General features: G+C 46.6%; 1 protein-coding gene across 1 annotated transcript in view; it reads right to left on the bottom strand.

The window, feature by feature from the left end:
- Nucleotides 1-10,369, bottom strand: part of T265_07946 (hypothetical protein) — a gene marked incomplete at both ends in the record, with an annotated part of 86,591 nt that overhangs the window by 44,303 nt on the left and 31,919 nt on the right. The window lies entirely within an intron of this gene.

The following is a 10,369-nucleotide window of genomic DNA, read 5'->3' as shown; positions in this document are numbered from 1 at the left end:
TAATGGTAGTCCATCACTCTACCATTCTGATGGCATTGTGTGGAGGGAAGCGCACGAGACCGGATGACAAAAGCTTCTAGCTCTGGTTGTATTCATAGACAGTGTACAAACGGGCAAAACCGCAGGCGAGGGCACCCACCAAGAGGAATAGTTTTGTAAGCAGCATTGATAAGGCTGTCCGTAGGTGCTGGTCAGAAGCTAATTAAAGCTAAACTGAAAATGTCACACGCGAATCGATTGCGGCCACCGGAAGCTGCGTGTTGCATGTTACCCCCCCCCAAGCTCAACAGCATTTCTGAGAACCTAACGATAATAGGAAAGGGGTTATATTGTTGGTTTTACAACCATCGGTTTCATTACAATCCCCTCCAAGTGCAGTGGCTTGCTCAATCCCAGTCAGAGCGGTTACCTCACATGTCCACGCTCATCCACACCATCATTGTCATCATCACCATCAGCAGCAGCAGCTGTACCAAATGCGTATTTGTCGTACAGTCCAAGGTTTCGTTCACCGATGATGTGGCGAGGTGAATAGATAGCCATACAGCGGAGGTGGTAACTGTTAAAAGTGATGCGTAAAATACAGGGTTGACAGCGAAATTTCCATTTAGAAGATCGGGCGGGCAATAGCCTGGATGCACAGGCGCGACTGAGCCAAGTCTGACAATGTCTCTAGCCATTGATACGTCCCGTCTCGAAGTCCCCATCCAGGGAGACGGCAATGACCAGCGCAATTGAGTTTGCTGGTAATGGCTTTCACATTCCACGGCCAAGTCATTATTTGGCCTTTCCACGCTCGTTTCCACCCTTCACGTGATTGTGCGAAAAGAAACTTTCGAGGAAGCCGGTCGACTGGCATACGGAACGCGTATCAGAGCCAGCGCATCCCATGAAGGATGGTCAGTTCATCTATCGTGGGCGAGTTATCTCTTCCGAGAACCTTTCGCCGTACTTCACCATCGCTGACCCCGTGTTTCCACCAGACTTGGAAAATGGTCCGAAGACACCGACGGTCAAACACTGAAAGCATTTTGACGTGCTCAGCGTGCAGCGGTCAGGTTTCCGACCAGTACAATTTTAGGGAGCACACCAGAGCACTGTAAGCTTGACCCTTAACGGATAAACTAGTTCACAAAAGCTGCTCTGACCTTCCCAGTCCGAATGGAAACATCAGCTGTCGTGAGACCACCAGGACTGATACAACTGACAAGGGATACAAACTTGTCTGCTACCTCAATCGGCGCATCCGCAAGCATCAGGTTAGAGTTCGGGCCCAGCCAATCTAGCAGTGGCAATTTACACTTTGCATGTGTGAAGCGCATGGCAAACCATGAGGCGGAATGATTTAGATTATTTTATTTTTGTTTGCATTACCACGGCGTCAGATCCAAGAAGAACCAAGTCGTTTGCACACTTGATATCTGTGAGTGAATGCCCCGGGAGCACTTCGAAACCACAGGCCTTACAGGCTGGCAGCGAGTCTTCTATAATCGCATCAATGAAGAAGTTGAAAAGGGACAGTAAAAGAGGACAGCCTTGCCTGACACCACTTGGTGTGTTGAACACAGGCGTCTGCTTCCCGTAGAACTTCACACGTCCAGAGGGGTTGGTATACAGCACCTTAAGGGGGGTCAGACTTTTATGAGGGACACCTCTGCTCCACTGCCATAGTGTCCAGCGGTCCAAAGCGTCAGTGGCAGCTTGTGCCAAGGAAGACCACCGTTGTTGGTCGCTGCAGGCAATGTCGTTGTTCCAGAATCTGTCGGAGGGCGGAAATGTCATTGATGCATTCTCTTGCAGGACGGAACCCAGCTAGTTGCTACACAGCGTCTGCGTACCCTTTTTGAAAATAGGAATAAATGTCTAAATGCTGCATTCTTCAGGCAAATTCTCTCCGCTTTTTATGGCACCAAATGTTCTGTTAGGTAGGTAATTAGGGGTTCTTCGAAGAGGGTTGGAGAGAGACCGTCCGGTCCTGGTGCAATCTCACGTTTTAATACGGGTATCTCGTACTTTATTTCTTCTTCCGACGAGCAGTTAAGGTCTATATTCCATTTGCCTGTAGGCACTATCTCAAGAGGCTGTGTTGCGGGAGGCCAGCTAAACTGCTCTTCGAAATGTTCAGCCCATCTTTCCAGTCGGCGTTTTTGCGAGTGAATTAATGAGCCATCTTTGAATTAATGAGTTATCACTTTCACTTACCGCTCCGTTGACTGCTGCTTTCCTCGGGCCAGTCAACCGTATCAGTTGATGTATGGCAAGACTGTTTCCCGTATTAAAAGACCTCTCCACCCCCCGGCTTTCGATGTCCACCAGAACTTCCGTTCTCCCTTTCTTCTTAACTATTTGGCGTTTGAGGGATTTGCGTGCACCGTCGTACTCATTGCCTGTTGGTATGGATTTCCGGGTATCAATCATGATTAGCGATCTTGACGATATCCAGTGGTCTCGCGGTCGAATAGGAGAAGTCAGACAGACAGCACTGAGCGCCGCTAACATAGCTTCTTTCACATTTCGCCATGCTTCATGCACGTGCTCACTACCACTACAGTATTGATTTACTATGGAGAGTTATTGGGCTAGCTCAGATCGATACTGTTGAGTTATGGTAATTCATCGAAGATGGCGGATTGGCATGATTCTTGTTGATGTGCGAGGGCCTGAGGGCAAACGAACTGTTAGGCTTGCGCGCACTGTGGCGCGATCGGAATCAAACTATGCGCCCTAGAAAGAAAGGCAGTCTTGAACTGTAGCTCTCCAACGGTCGTTGATGGCTACGTGATCCAACTGGATCCATGGTTGAATTGCAGTTGGTGGCCGCCAGATTAGGGGATGCGAATGATCATGCTAAAAGTTCATACTGGCTGGAAACAGTTCACGATCAGCACACAACTGGAGTCACTCTCTGAGCCACAAGCATGAACTCTGAATCCCAGAGTGACCCCAAGGAGCTCAGACGACAGACTTGGACATTCATATCACCTGCAGGGATGTCAATGCTTCTTGCTCGACGAATGAGCCCGGATAGCTCTCAATAGGAAGTATCCTTCTCAGCATCAGGACTGCAGTCCATTGGGGCATAAGCCGACACTACAAACAGGCATCGTTGTTCACGACGAGCTCAACTGAAATGGACAACCAGACGGCGCAAAGACGAATGTTCACTGGGATCCAATCCAGCGAAGCGCGTTCAGCTCTGGGACTGAGTGCAACTACCACGTCATATATTCCAAGAGTCATCGCTTCTGAGTTACGGGACACACGGAAAGAGAAATGCGGAAGAGCTGAGCTCATGCTTGGCGTTCTGAGATGCATAACCACGCTTGGGTCTCGTACGTGTATTCGCAGACACAGCATACATCAATTTTAAGGGAGTATAAGGTTTCAGCAACCATTGTTTGCCATTTAGAAATAAACTAATCACATTAAAAGCTCCTGTGTAGAAAAGATCTCGTGGATTTATCAAGGTGTTTTGTTTATTGGTAATAGGGAGCAAGATGTATAAGCACCATCGGTTAGATAACTGACAGTCAAATGACCCGGTAACGTTCGCTTGTGTGGTGGGAAAGGGTTGAGTAGGGACGCCGGTTAAGCAAGGTAAACCAAACGTGAAGTGTTCCCAGCTGTGTTGGCTCATACTGTCGAGTATAGAATATACAGGAAACATTGCGCGCAGAAAACGATACGCTGCTTCTATTCAGGGTTTGAATCGGTTGGTGAATCCTATCACTAACCACTATAAGTGCTTAAACTGGTGTCCTCAGAAGACCTAATTCAACTGGAAGCTGATAATGGGAAAATCCCGTTTGTCGGAGTGATTGGATCATGATGCAGACATGTTTCATATTCCATCACACACCCCTAGAAGCGGAATAGTGTAGCAGCCTCACACAGCGTTCCTAAGATCGGCAAAGATGGGGAGATTGCAGTCGATGTAGTCTCACTGAAATAGATAATGCATTTTCATTAAAACTTCATCAATAGCGGCGCATGCAGGCAGTGGAAAAGGACCACAACTGAGTTGTACAAAGCACTGTTTTGCCGTGTTTTGGACACCACAAGTCGAGTGACGGGCGTTCGCACGATATCTCTCCGTCGAAATAGGATACTGTATAGGGAAGAACTGATTCAGTGAGACTCAAGATACCCAATCAAATTCAAAATAAAATTCGGTGATCAGTCGCTAACTCGTGGATGGTATGAAGAGTGAGCGACCCTATCACTTGACCAGCGAGCACCCGTACGAAATGATTGGAAATACAATACATACAATACAATACATGCTCCCGCAGTAATCTGAATGTTGTGTTTCCAACCACACTTCATATAATGACACAATTAGACCACACCGTTGAGACACAACACAACATGGTCAGGCGAATTCAGGCTGAATGAGTACCATGCGGTTTGCAAACGGAATCGTCGAATCTTCTGCGCTAGAGGCTGTGACTGGTGCTCACTAATCTCTGTCGCAATGGATGCGAAAAACTCGCGGTGAGACACAAAGTATGCTTCTCTCTCTCAAGCCGAAGTCTGCCCGCAGCGTTAGCAGGACAGTGTTTGAATACACACAGTGTGACTTAGTACTGTTACACATAATAACGTATCAATCGACGGTCTGCGAAACACGAGATTTCTTACGCGTCACACCGTAGTGGGTCGACGCACAATGACGCAATTACAACATAATCTATTTACAACAAAACTGCTGGGCTCCGGAGACAACTTAACCGGAAGGTCTGTGGTTCGAACCCCACCTCTGCCTCTTGACCTCCCCTGTCTAGGCTTGGGCAACCTGACAATATCCCAGCCCTCGTGCAACCTTAGGGTGGCACGGCAGTTAGGCTACAGCTGAACGATTTACGATAGAAGTCGTCTCAATGTAGATTATCACTACCGATGGGTTGTCGTCTGCATGTCTATAACTAAGAAAGTGCAAAGGCATCAAGCGGTCAGTGACGGTGGGTGTTCATATTCCTTGGAATATTGGCAACGACATGGTCTAAGGGAGATCAACTAGTCCATCAGACGACAATCGGTCGTTTGTCACTGCATTGGTAGTCGATTTGAAAGACCCGTGCATAGGATGATCGTAGCTTCCAATTAAGCTCCACAGTTTTGGTTTTCATTGAATAAACTGAAGGTGTTCACCAATCTACAGTATGTACGTATTTAAAGGATATCACTGTGGAAATTCTGAGAGGAAGAACCTATTCAAGTACAAGTTCAAAACACACCTACGTTTTGATTAGGAAAAAAGTGTGGGGGAGGGGCTGTTGCAAACTGTACAGAGTGATGATTAAAGCTGCGTGGATAAATACTAAAAGGTGTGATAAACATAGAGAGATTCACCAACTGAAATTTGATGAGGTCGACTTCCTTTGTATAAACAAATTCTAAATTTGGATCTGCGAATGATACCTAGTGTCCATCAAAGTTTGTGATGTAAAATACTTCACATAATCATACTTTTTTGGGTAGATGACTTAATCTGATTTGTCGACGGACCGAAATTTCTTTTTATTACTATAACTGCTTTGGTGAAAGGGAACCCGCTTTCGCGGACCATACCAGTTTGCACACTACCGAGAGACTCAAACGAATAAAGCGGAGTTTCTCATCTATGTCATTATTAAAATGAATGTACTGCACAAAGCTCGCCTCAGTTGGTACGACATCCGAGATATCGCAGAATAAAAACTACTCAGGATCTGTCGAGGAATCTCCCTTCAAGAACTTCGCTTTTGTGATTAAAGGTGGACGACGGGGATAAGGAAATCTATGAAACTTACAACGAAGAGTAGTAGAGGCGGGAAACAAGATGATATTTTCAACCGGGAAGGGAGATGAGTCCACAAACGCGGATCTCTAAGCAAGCAACAGCCTAGACAGCCTAACATATAAACACACACGAAAGTATCAATGACCAATGTTTGTTTGTCAAAATCGTGTTATTTACATTCCCAGCCGTACAAGCTTCATCAATACTAGGGCTACGAAGCAATCGGAATTTGATCTGCGGGTGGAGGGAAGGTGCACGGAAAAAACGCACAGGCAAATTGAAACACGGTTACCCCATTACGACATCCGAAAATGCTACAAAACAGAAGGGCGAATGCAGGGCAGGTGTGGCACGGGTTCGAAACAAATGGAAACAGGTGTGCGACGCAGACAAATGCGCCGTAGCGAATGTCAAAGGAGCAATGGGAAACAACAGAGAATAACAACAACCGGGGGGGGGGGCAAATTGTGTGTACAGAACGACATCGAATGTGTACAATTAGTTCAAGTGTTCCAAAACAGGTGTAGACAGTGAAAAACATGGCAAGTGAGATGCAACCATTCAAGACGATTCAAGGCGAGTCCGAATGACTTTAGTTGTAGAGTTTCAGGTGACGCTTCGGTAGTCATTCGAACACAGTGAAGAACACGGGGAAGTTTTCCGACCTGGAGTTTCGCCGTATGTACTCCAAAAAACAACAGATACAGCGACCCACTGAAGTCACAATACGAGACCACACTCTGGTAAGAGCTACGTCGCATCAGTGACAGAGGGCGAGACGGTCCAAGTGGTTAGTGCACGAATATACTGACCGGAAGGCCCGTGGTTCGAACCCGACCTCTGCCTCTCGACTTCCCCTGTCTAGGCTTGGGAAACCTGGCAGTATCCCAGCCCTCGTGCGACCTTCGGGTGGCATGGAAGCTAGGCACCGAAAGAGTGCTACAGTTGAACGATTTTTTCTGTCTAGTTTCGGAAGAACACTTCAAAGGATTGGCCAAAAATAGCCCCTTTTGAAGGGTTTTCTCCCCAGAGGAAGGACCAGAACAAAACGCAATTTTATTAGAAATTGTTCCTGCTGCTGTTATTGGTATTATTCTCCACGAACGAACTACAGGTTCAAAACGTTTCAATGCTAAAGGTTTCATTCTGAATGCGCTGTGAAATGCACCCCCATCACTTCAGCAGTGGCCTGATTCACCTCACAATTCCCCAACGCTGTGAAATGCACCCCCCAGTGGCCTGATTCACCTCACAATTCCCCACACTTTTGCTATGGTCCACCAGTGCATTCTAAAATACTAAAGGTTGCTTCATGCCACTACAGTGAACGCCTTCGGACTTTAAAAATACATGTCAGACGAAACCTGCCTTTCTTACTGGGACTCGTCAACAGCAAGACCGAACAAGTATGAAATCCTTCGAAAGTCCCAGCATCATGCAAGCGTAATCTTACAATGTACAACCGGTTAAAATGAAGTCACATAACCTGATCGTTTTCGCATCTTTCGTCCAACTACTTACTAGCAGCCTCACATCGTCAGTATTCGGTGGAAACAAAGTCCCATCACAGAAAACCGCTTTGGTTCGCTACCTTTTTCCGTATCATGACATCTACGGGTAACCTAAGTCGCTTCAAAAAGCAATAAAAAAATTCCGTGCATCCTAAGGCGACTTCAGAAGTACCGGGGGGTAGTGGGGAAACCGCGAAAACCAGGACAATGTCTCACCTCCCGAACTAGTCTATTGGACTGGATCAGTTTACCAGGAACTAGTGTAATATGGGAGGAAATAGAGCCGAGCCGACAAGCATCGTATTAAGGCGGCGCGAAGCTATTCGTGGAATGGCATACAAACAAGTCCAACGCACAGGAGCACGACAACCTCGTCCGCATCCGAAAGTCAAGACCTCCTTCAACGTATGGCAGGGAAATCGAATGACGTCACCAGAAAACAAAAGCGCAAGTCATCTTAACCCTCGAACATCGCGCACGAAGTTTCCTGCACACTTTTTACTCTTTGAGGCCAGACAAAGCCACTTTGCAGGCATTGTAACGGCGACCCCAAATCATGACAAAAGAATAGTAACTTTGCACTGGATGTCCAGTTTGAAAGTCTGTATGGTCAGGTACCTGAGGCAGTTCCATCTTCAAAACTGAACGTAAAAAACGAAGTTCATGTTAGCAGAGCCACCGCTCGAATAAACCGGAGAAAAATATTTTGATTCCCTGAAACCTTCACAGACGAATGATCAAGTTTCACTACCTAAACCAGAAAAGGAGGAGACCAGAATTGTCCTGATCGATGGAAATGCCTACATTAAGATGAACACCTTGTCTGGCGAATCTGAATCGAGGATAGTGGGAAGCCTATATGAACGGGACAAACCTCAAAGAAAATCTAGTCCCCAACATAATACGACACGAAAAACAAACAGATGTTCGCGTTAAGGTCAACGGGAAAAAACAATGGCGCAAAGTGCATAAACACGAGTGACGCTCAGGAATCGTTTTCGAAAAAGTTTGGTGACAACCGGTAGATTTATTCCTGGGCAACGTCGGGCCAAGTGACCAGGTTCCGAGATTGATCGAGATTTAAGGCGGAAGGAGAACCAATCAGCTAAGTCAAGCTAATCTCTGTTTGGTGTCGGCCGAGGGATTTTTGTGTGTTAGGGTGGGTCGATGGGGAAACCTACATGTGTTCGGGTCCAGCCTAGGGTCTAGTTCTTCTGGTTTGGTCCATTTGATGGACCCTCTTGAACGTTTTCTGAACCTCCTCTCTGTCTGTGTGGATGAGCTAGTGCTGAGATAGTTGTGTGAGAGGGATGCTGTGACTTTCGGTCGGGTAGTGATTCCCACCCCCACTCCCCGGTTTTTGCTTATGATTCTACGTGGGTTAACAACCACACAATCACGTGTTAACTCAGCTTATCTGAGACCGCTTTCCATACGCTCGCCAGTTCTATTCTATTCACACTGTGATGCATAGCAATTTCAACCACCTCGGTTATCAGCCGCTGTGGTGTGAATCGCAGTCCCCGTCTTAAAACTTCCACATTCTCCAGATCTATTGTGTTTCCCGTGTCTAAGGCATGTACCGCCATCGCTGAGTCTTTGACCAGCGTTTGGTATTCTTCTGCATTCCTTGGTGGTTTGCTAATCCTTCTTTTATGCTCACCAATTCTGGTGCGCGATTCCCTGGCAGTTTGTCCTATGTACACCTTAGTGCAATCGTTGCGGCTAGTTTCTTACACACAGTCCCTAGTCCTTTCAACCGGCAGGGGATCTTTCAATTGCACCAAAACAGAGCGTAGCGTTTTTCCCTTCTGGAAAGCTACTCGAATGATGGCTAGGTTCAACAGTCTTCGAATAACCTCCGATGTTGCTGATTTATATGGAATGACTGTTGTGCCAATCCATTCCTTACTGGGTCTAGCTACCCGAGTCAATTTCTTCCTTAGTTGACGCCTAATCAAACTCACTGGGTAACCTATTTCTTGAAGTCTTTGGCAATCTCGATTCGAACTGCTGACAAATCTTTTGTGTCAAAAGCGAAACGTTGCCCAGCAATAAATCTGCCGATTGTGACCAAAAGTTTTTTTCGAAAACGGTGACTACTCAATCGGTTCCAAGTATTTTTCACCTGATTGGACATCCAGGAATATTTCTGTAGCAGGACTCGGCCGAATTGCTTGCAAGCCTGCTAGAACCGGGCAGACCTATTTACATTTATAAGCCGAAATGTCAAACTCTAACAGCAGCTTCCATGGGTGCTCATTTGTTAGCCCGAGCTGAGCAGAAGCTATCGGAATCCGACCCCGTAACACAGAGCTGTATCCAAAGGAAACCCGTGAGACCTTTGAACTCGCGCTGGCCTACAGCTACTGTGTTTTCATGACCGTCTGACTATGGCGTCATCCATCGAACTCGATGATCCACCGACTTGTGCGCACTCCTCCTTTTTCCGTTTATCTAACCATGTACACAATTCACGTCTGGTTTCACATAAATCCGTGAGATACTCGCCAAGATGGACAATCACATGAAACAGGCCTCGTCCGTTACCTTTGTTCTTATCATTGCATCATCGTTTGAAAGCTATGTCTTGCGCGACTTGAAAGTAGTGTACATACCCGAGCACATGACCTTTGTTCAGCATGAAAATTGGCATACACTAAAGCTTAATTGTATAGCCAGTTACTCGCGCAACGAGTTCCAGGTGGTAGGGTGACGTAAACGATCATCGATTTCGTCACCGTGTAACTACAGCGCTGAACTAATCTTTGGCAGCGACGATTAAGGCGCCTAGCTGTGCGGTTGGCCAGTTCCTGTGGTGTTGTGGATATATTTTCCAGCAATGGCAACTGAAAAATATCACGTGCGACAGGACAAACAGTAGTCCTAGATGAGATGGAAATGATCGCCTCTGACGCCTGATCATGTCCACATTCCATTTTTGGGGGATTCGACCGAAATTTGTCCACATTCCAAGCTAGGGTTTGTCTTTTCAGGGTCATAAAACCAGTAAAATCGCTCAAAGGTAGCCTCTTCTCCGGGAGGATCTCTCCAGGATGCCAATGCATTTTGGATT

This window comes from Opisthorchis viverrini (assembly GCF_000715545.1).
Source record: "Opisthorchis viverrini unplaced genomic scaffold opera_v5_194, whole genome shotgun sequence".
Taxonomy (NCBI): Eukaryota; Metazoa; Platyhelminthes; class Trematoda; order Opisthorchiida; family Opisthorchiidae; genus Opisthorchis; species Opisthorchis viverrini.
The sequence above is the reverse complement of the archived record's forward strand: the minus strand, read 5'-3'. Positions and strand labels throughout refer to the sequence as shown.